Source organism: Coturnix japonica, chromosome 2, assembly GCF_001577835.2.
Source record: "Coturnix japonica isolate 7356 chromosome 2, Coturnix japonica 2.1, whole genome shotgun sequence".
Classification (NCBI taxonomy): Eukaryota; Metazoa; Chordata; class Aves; order Galliformes; family Phasianidae; genus Coturnix; species Coturnix japonica.
In genome coordinates, this window is record NC_029517.1 from 79,675,391 (window position 1) to 79,684,947 (window position 9,557).

The 9,557-nt window shown below is 38.8% G+C and overlaps 1 long non-coding RNA gene across 1 annotated transcript; it reads right to left on the minus strand.

The window, feature by feature from the left end:
* Window positions 1-4,911: 4,911 nt before the first annotated feature.
* On the minus strand, window positions 4,912-9,492 carry LOC107309911. The gene is made up of 3 exons (XR_001553390.2): window positions 7,126-9,492; window positions 6,810-7,006; window positions 4,912-6,541 (listed from the first exon to the last, which is right to left on the minus strand). It is a non-coding gene; the product is annotated as an uncharacterized LOC107309911 (long non-coding RNA).
* Window positions 9,493-9,557: the final 65 nt, after the last annotated feature.

Sequence of the window (9,557 nt, forward strand, 5' to 3'; positions counted from 1 at the left end):
TTCTACACCTATTGATTCAAATAGTGCCATCTGTGATCTGTTTGCATAAAATTAATTTCAGTCTCACTACAAAATGTTTGTTGAAAATAATCTTGAATTTACTTTGGAAAATGTTCACTGTGGAAATGAAACAAAAGCTCTATGGTCAACCAAGTCAAAGAGGCCTCCAAAGTGTCTATAAGCAATGAAGTCAGGCTGATTTTGAGCTTTCAGGAAGCTGAGTGCAAGAAATTTGAGGAAATCTTGCTTAATATTTTCCATCTGCTATCAGTTACTTGATAGGTTGTCAGCAAAAAACATGAACACTCTTCATAGTCTTCCCTACGACACCACAGGAACCTGTGCCATATCACAGCTACTACATAAGTAGACGCTGCTGCACAAAGACACTTCAGATTTTAAAAGGTTGACTAGTTCAGGTTTTCCTTACCACAAATGTTCCTGAGTGTTCCAGATGCAGTGGCACTTATATGAGCCATCAGCTTTGTAATTTAGTACTAGAAATAGTAACTCAACCCAATATCTTTTATTTTGTTGAATGAAGGTATTGCATACATATTAACATCAAGATTCCTGTCCATCTGGGAATGTAGCTTGTCACAAGATTCTGATTGAATCAAATCTAATTATTCATAATCTTCACCAAGTATTTAACTCCTAGGCTGGAAACACTGATAGTGGAGATTTCCTTTCTATGTGTTATTCATGAGCAACAAGCTGCAGTCTATCTATATATATTCGAATTATAGTTTTGCTGATTGTTTTACAGATTTTTTTTTTTTTTTCTAAAAAGAAAGGTTTGGATATTGAAGTCCTTCTCAGGTTGTCTGTCTTGCAAGTACATCCTCTTTGCTTTAGTGATGAGGAACAGGGGATGCTCAGCTATCTCTATTTGCTCATATTTTAATTATGTGTATGAAAACACAGAACTCTTCCATTGAATAAATTAAATCTTTCTGAAGAATTCCTTCTCAAACTGTATGGTTTACAATGAATTGACTGAGGCTTAAGAGCTGCATGGCTTAGAAAAGTATGAAAGGTTTAAACGTCCATTTTGGATCATATAGTGTTTTTTTTAGTATGGAATTTAAGTGGGATATCACTTAAAGTTTATGGCTTAGCAGAAAGAAAGGCAAGTATCAACAATAGGGCCTTGATCTCAGATAAAAATGTGAAAGGAATGGGCTAAATTTAGCTTTTTTATCCATGACCATAATTCCCTCCATTGTCTTCTGCCAAGGCTGAACTCAATAGTCTTACCTTCACAGCTAAAAACTCTTCTAAGTTTCCCTTCAATTACCAGTTTCAAAATCTTGTCTATCATCCATCAGAAAAGGGTAAAATTATACACAGAAGCATGTCTCAACCAGAAATCATTAATGCGCTTAGCTAAATCATGCATTTCATTTCTTTCTTGGTGTGGTATGAGGTCATGTGTGACTCATGTGACTTTTGTCCTGGGATGCTCTCTGAGGCTGGAATCTATAGAAAGTAAATGCTGGAGAATTTAATAAATCAATTCCTCTAACAGCCGACCAGAGAATAACTCAAAAAATACAAAAAGATATCAGATGGTAGGAAGAATTACAGCTGAAAGAAGTTTCTGAAAGAGAGAGTGTGAGATTAGAAAAGGCTGGGCTATAGGATGTAGAGATTAACAAAAAAGCCTTTTATTGGCCTGTGACTGTTCCCAGAGAGCTCATGAGGTGACAGACAGTTGGCTTTAATGGGGACAGTTTTAGGACTGTGACTGAAGGTCTCTTACCAAAGAGCTTCATTCAGTGGGATCTTAATGAAGTAACTGCAAGGTTTCAATACAGATCATTGGGTTTTATTCTTCTTTGCTAGAGGACTGCAACCAAGTATAGCAGCACCAACTATAAGCAGGTTTGCTCTATTAAAAATTAGGAAAACTGCTGATTCTAACCGCATGAGTGTATTGCTCTGTATAACCTGGAAAATAAACTCCTGAGAGATAACAGTTTCAAGATGTAAATTTAAACAGGAATGAAGAAGCAACATGAATAGATAAGTACCAGTATGATACAAGCTGCATAGCTGTAATGCAATTTCATCATATACATTAAGTCTATTGTAGTTTGCCCAGATACACAAAATCTCTGTCAGAAGAATGGTACTCATGCCTTTTTAAAGGTGTCCTTGGAATGCTTTACTCTCTGAAACTTATACTTCAGATACAGCTTTTGAAAGGAAAGGTTTTAGAGAAGGAACTAAAATGATGTATGAAGACAACAGTACACTTTCAATTTCCAATGGGAAGGTTTTTAAAGGGAAAGGGCGTGTCTTAAGATGTCTCCAGATATTAGAAAGAATATTAGGAGTAAAGAAAACTCACACATTAATACTTGCAATCTGATGTGAAACCTATCCATTCTGCCATTCAGGATGGTGGACAGTCCCTAAATGAGGTCTAGAGGGGGTGGAGTCAGGCTCCAACCCTTCCGGGAGCACAGCTGAATTACCCTCACCTGTGCTCCCACAGCTGACCCAAAACTTGCCTCAGCTGATTAATCAGAGGTTCAGGCTGTGATTACCAATTTCCCATACACAGAGAAATAGGTAAAGCCCAGCTGTAGCACAGGTCCTGCTGAAAGGCTGAGATCCCTGTCCTGCATGGCAGTATTAGCTCAGAGAGCAGCTCAAATAAAAATGCTTCTCTCTCTCTCTATATATATATATATATCTAGGTAAAAACTCTGAATGAGATCCCAGAAATACAAAGGCCACTTGCAGACTGAATAGCAGCAGATGAGAAATCTGGAGCTCTGAAAACAGAAACTGTTTCTTATTGACTGCTTTCTCTTGTTGTCTGAGAATCAGGACTTCTACTATGATAGCAAATCATTGGGACCAAAGGAACATTTGAACATAAAATTGCATTCTTCCTAACCAAAACATGCCACTAAGCTTCACTTTCTGATTAATTGCTGAAAGAAATTAACTGTGAAGCAGGAAGGCTTGGACTCTGTGGTGATTTCTCTCTGTGTTTTACAAACTTGCTCTTATTACTGAAACATCCACAGTATCTTAAGTACATCTGAATGTACAGTCCCCATTTGCCAGTGCACCGATCTAGAACAGTGGAAGTGTTGCCAAGTAAGGGCTGCCATTAGTAGTCCACAATCTACTACCCTCCTTCTTCAATATCTTGTTTCCCATTGAAAATTTTTGCCTACTAGGGCCTTGCTATATTATGACGGGTTGCAACGTCACTAGTAATTCAGTACAAATGTCAAGTTACATGCAATACTTTTAGCAGTGTTTTTCCATTATTTACATTATCTGTTCTGGAACTTCTTGTATTTTGTATAAACTCACAGAATGTACTTATTACCAGAATCCCTGTGTGTTCCCTTGGCAATGGCTTGCTGCTTCCTTTTCTATTTCAGCTGCACTTACAATTTTCTGCTCCAGTTCTGATACTCCAGCATGTACTTTCCTGCTGCCAGAAACAGAATTGAGTCCTAGCAGCTGCCTGTAAGGGGCTAGGCTAGTGATTTTTCCAAATAGTAAAGTAGACTAACTTCGCAACAATACATCATCTATCTTTAAGCATTAAAAGTAATTTGTTAGCAATGAGTATTAACAGTGGCTTCGTTGGGTTAAAACTGGTTCATAACTGAGAAGCAACAGCCCATGTTTTAAAAATAACTGATATTGAAACAATATATTCAGCTTATTGTACCAGATCCAGGCTAATTTAACAACATCACATGGGTAAAATTCCTTAACAAGTATCAACAGTTCAGAGGTCTGGGAGGTATGAAAGGCACAGTGTCCTTGGATATCCCCAGTTTCTTTCCTCTAAGAAAATAGGTAGGAAGATAGAGCAACTGGGATAACTGATATCCAGTGAAAAACATTCTTACACATGAGGAGGATCTGAGCAGAATCCACGTTCATTAGCATCTGTGTAATTTTTACTACTACCTCTTTAGCATCATAAAATGCAGACCAATGGGATTCCGATAGTCAGCCTGCTCATGTATGTGGCAGTTACGCTTCCTCTCATATTTTTCACGTAGTTTTCCTATGTTCTAACATACAGTCTAGCAGGGAGGCTGTAGTTTTGGGTCCTTAACACAGAGAAAGAGTACATTTGAAATAATACACAAATAATTCCAACTTCTCAAGGAATGCGATGTTTATTGCACAACTAAGTGGTAAATGCAAATTTGAAAAGAAATGAGCTTCTAATCTAAGTATTCATTTGCTGATGAATGAAAATCACTAAGTTATTCAGCACAATTCCCAGTGAAAAAGCTGACATATCACTTATTGTAAAGCCCACTGCTATAATAGGAACGTCATTGTTTCTCTTTCTGCTGGTCTCACACATTCTTTTCAGTCTTGATTATTTGTCACCCTGTTAGGGATTTCTTATGGTAATGAAATCCCTTTGTCCGTGACTAAACCTGAGTCTTTTGCTGCTTTTTTCCTTCCTACATAAGTTACAGTTGTGGTTATAAACAGTGTGGAGGTTTCTCCTGAATCACACAATCGCTGATTGCTCTAAGCAGACACATGTTCCTTGCTGTTGCTAGGTGGCAAATTCTCTTAAAGATTTTGCAGGCTAGAGATTTCTTCAAGCCTTTAATCCTCTATATTTATTTTATAGCCCACAGGAATGGTTATAAAAAAAACTCCGTACTAGCATGATAAAAGATTTGAAACAGAGAAAAAAAAATTCAGTGGCAAAGATCCACCCAATCCTGAGCTATAGGTCAGCTTAAGGATTTCAAATGGGATGATTGCCCTGTATCATGAGGCTGCTCACATCTTCTTCTGCAACCAGTGTCTTAGCAATTATTTAGAATAGGATCCTAGATATAATGAGCCTCAGCTGTAATCCTATGAAAAAAATGCAAATATATAAAAGAATAACCTCAGAGACTACAAAGAAAAAAAGCACAAATTATGGTTTATTATCCAGAAGCTGATCTTGTAGGAGCAGATTTCCCCTGATAAGTAACAGCAGCATGGAGAGTCTTGAAGTGTACATTAACTCCTTGATAAGGCCATACAGTGGTCCTGTACTCCACCATTCCTGGGCCACCATTTTATAAAAATACACTGTAATTCCACAATACTCACATTTGAAGATGAAACACTGTTTTTCAGATGTCCCTTTTGAAATAAGGCCAAATTCACAGCTGAATTCTAAGCTGGTGAGACTCTTTGTCTCTAAAAGCTGTCACACGAGTGTCAGTAAACATTAGGTTCAAGCCCATATACCAGTAGCATTTATAAAGGGCAACACGGGAGAACTACAAATAAAGGAAAAAATTACCACACTCAATTACAGAAGAGATTCCAGTTCTGCAGTATCTCATACGTGTGGGATGACCTGCTCATTGCAGGTAACTAGTGATAGGGCAAGAGAGAATGGCCTTAAGTTACACCAGGAGAGCTTCAGGGTGGATATCAGGAAACATTTCCTCTCAGAAGCTGTGGTGCTGCAGTGGCACAGGCTGCCCAGGGAGGTGGTGAAGTCACAATCCCTGGAGGTGTTCAGGAACTGTGTGGATGTGGCACTGAGGGATGTGGGCAGTGCACATGGTGAGGGTGGGCTTGTGGTTGGACCTGATGATCTTAGAGGTCTTTTCCAACCTCAGTGTTTCTATGATTATATTGTACACTAGGATTTGCAATCCGCGTTGAGTCCTTACACTTCTTTGAGATCAAGCAGTAGTAACTGTATTCTCAGGTGCTGTATAAAAGCCATGATGGGTTATTGATATCTGAATGTTCAAACAGAAGGCATTTCTCTTGTGAGAGTCATAGCAAACAGAAATGTTTCAGAGGGGTATCACATTTGGCAGCATGGCCAAATAGCTTTTACTCGCTTGAAGATTTTGGCAGCTACCACATCATAAATGCAAAGAGAGCCACAGTTTGAAATCACCCCTCTGGCTGTATAGGCATGCAAGAATTCTGAATAAAAATAGACACTAACAACAATCGTTGGAATATTTCTACACATTATTTTTATATCCCTTCTTAATGATCCTTGTAATAACTGTTACAGTCATTCTATGAAATTAGTAATTCACGAAATGACCAAAAAAAAAATGAATAGTGGATATATGGCCACGTGAAATAATTCTCCATTTACTAAAGCAAAAAGAAAAAGAAGCTCATTTTTTTGTAAAATGAGGTATATTACTACAGGATAGGAAGTAAACATAAGAGATTTTTGGCTTCCTAAAGCAATGCAATGCATTTTGGAGTTAATAACCATTACTAATCAGGATTAGACACTGCAAATGATTCTTATCTTTTTTGTTTCTTGGCGTTTCTCGAAAGCCAAAAAGTTTCAGTCATCGTTAAAATGACTGATTTCACACGTTTGCTCTAAAGAATCTACACCAGAATAAAAGGAAATATGACTTTGTCAAGTGATAAAGACTACTGGGGGGAACCAGGGGAAAAGTTTAATTTTAGAGAGCATTTCCAAATTCCATCTGGAAAGATGATTGAAGTGCTTTTCCTTCCCACACTGCTCTAACTTCATTCTCACCTGAAGGAAAGAGAAAAGGAGCTTAGGGTGAGCAATCTGACACTCAGCCCACTCAGCTCTGCCTTCCAGACAGCAACTGCAAGATAAGAAAGCAGTGGAGGCACTGCTTCCTCACCTCTGGATATCTGGGATCTTCTCCATAGGAGGATAAAGAGCAATTACCCTCATTTGGAATTCACCCTCGTATTGTCATTAATTTAGATAATTTCTGTGTGTTATCTCATTACTTGTAAGTATGCGTGGAAAAATGCTCATTATCAAAACTTACTGAAAAGTTCTCTGATCCCATCAGCTTGTCTTTGCCAGTACTTCCTTGTTTTCCCTGCAGTTTGCTTCTTTGTGGCCAGAAACTTTTAGGCTCCCCTTCACAAAACACAGGTTGCAACTGGTCTGGACTGGTTAAATGGCATCTGCTCTGCTGCATGCTTCTACAGCACTCGCACACCAAGAGTGACAACTTGTTTCCTAAGGGAGGAAATATAAGGATTTCTTCCAGTGGAAAAGATTTTTGCCCCCATCATGACCTCAGAATGACCGGATCAGTAAAAACACTGCTTAAACTGTTTCAGTGTGACAGATCTTACTTTGGGGAACACACATCTTAGCTGGAAGGTGGTAGCAGATTCATCATACTGGGGCTTAACTGAAACATCTTCGGACAAGCGGTAATGCAGTTGGAATAAGATAAGCTTGTGTGTTAGTACATGTAACTCCCAGCATCTGTGGTCAGTTGCCTTACTGTGCACTAAGACTCAAAGCATCCTTCGTTCTCAGGAGTATTGTCACTGTCAGAGTGTGGTGGATATAACTTTAGAGGAAAGACAGAGTTTTGGCTCAGCACTGCACTACTGTGCTGGATACTAATCTTTCCTCCTACAAAAGTTGCTTCAGATAGATAGAAAAAAAGCAACAACAACAACAAAAAGGTGAAGGCTTAGACTAGGGAAAACTATTTTAACTGTTGTGGGGGGAACCTAAGCTTGTGTGAGGTCACAAACAAAGGAGCAGAAGGTGTCACATCCTTGAGTGAAGTCTGGAAACAATATAAGGAGGAACAGATTACCATGTTCGTGCTATGAAAGTATGAATCACTTCCTTCCCTTTGATCACTAGCAAAGTTATAAAGTTAGAAGTATAGTCTAGGAGGTGCTACTATTGTCTTCTATTATTTCAGATGCCTTTCAGATGAAAAGCAGAGCTAAAAGGCAGTAGACGTCGGGAAAGTGCTGTGGCCAGTGGTTCACCCTTGCACACAGGAGTGAAGGACATTCTTTCTGGGCTGATGGACTGTTGCTTTCCTGAACCCATCGCATGGAAATGATCATATGCAAAACATGCTAGTGCTGTGCATTGCAAATTTAGAGTACTCCCTCAGAAGTATGTGTTGGCATGCCAAAGGTGTGGTTGTAATTTATCACACTGGCTCATTCAAACTGTCTTAACATAATTAAAAAGCACAATTAGGCTTCAGGCTATCACGTTTGAAGATCTCCTCAAGATGCCTTCAAAGATGTTAGTCTGAGGCATGCTAGAGCTATTCAATTGCATTCAGTTAGAACTATTGCAGCATGCAGGATTCAGAAGCACAGCGTGTAGTTTCCATATTTAACCTGGAAGTACTCAGAGAAAGAAAGTGGGAGAACTAGATAACGTAGTCACTAGCGCGGCCCACTAATGTTGCTTCTTTAGTGAATACAAAATGAAAGCATGGATAGAGAGCTGTAGGCTAGGAACAGGACCTCTGTCCACAGAAAATCACTGTGAGGTTTCTATTATTTGTCCAAATTGTGTAGAAGGAGGTAGAGGGTATGAGGGCAGAGGAACGTACTTCTCTCTCTTGTATTTCCAGTACTTTTTGAGGTCTATGCCTTTACTTACACGAGACAGCTTTCAGCTGTGGGGGGTCTGCAGCCACAGACATTCTAGGTGCTCTACCAAAACATAACAGGTAACAATTATTTGCAAAGGCTGATAACCTGAGTATTGAGTAAGGTGTAAAAGGAAATCAAATGACCCAGAAAATAATGAAAGAGTATGTGATAAAATGAACGGTATTTAGGAGGAAACAACAACAAGAAACCTCAGGTGTACTCTTTTGATCAAACGTGACTAGCATTTATTTCAAGTCTACACCATTATCTTGATGTTTTTCTACCATGGTAGATTTAAGTCTTTGGTTCTCTTCTATAATATTTGGTGTTATATAAGATGTCATTTTAGAAAATATGAGATTGTGCTGGAAAGCAATTTCCTGAAGGACTAGGAATAGGGTCAACTCTTTATCTAGGGTTGTACTTGCAGTTCTGGCAATTTTCTTCTTTAATAAATATGGATAACTCCATATTTATATATATAGGATATATATATATATATATATATATTATAGGACAGCAAATGTTTCATCTTATGTCTAGGTCTGAAAATTGGGTTGCGTGGAACAGGTCAGATATCTTCCCAAAGACAGAAACTGATGCAAAGTTCTTGATCCAACAACAAAAAAAAGCCAAAGACTCATTTACATGGTTGTGTCACCTGAACTCTGAGCGGTCAAACATAAATCATCAGTGCTGAGGAGCAAACTAAGGAATCGTTGTGGTGATTTATCAGCCTGGACTTTAGACAAGCCTTGTTGGTTCATGCATGGTGCTTCATTCAGTTACCCCAGCGCTGGATGAGAGCTGCTTTGCATCTTAGTTTGGGCCACAGAGTTCTTAAGATTTCTACATTTGTTTCCACAAGTTTGCATACATGTAGAACCACAGAACGTCCTGAATTGAAAGGGACCCACAGAGATCATCAAGTCCAACATCTGACCCCAGATAAGATCATCAGAAATTGAAAACCTATGTCTGAATGTGGTGTCCAAACACTCCTTGAACTCCAGCAGCATGGGACCCTGCTGTCTCGCTCCAATTTAGGAGTGAGGCAAAGGTTCTTTTAATGTTATGCCCGGCGTGAGATTAAGAAGAAGAGCGTTCAAATGTTGATCCGACCAGTTTATTGGAAATAATAGACA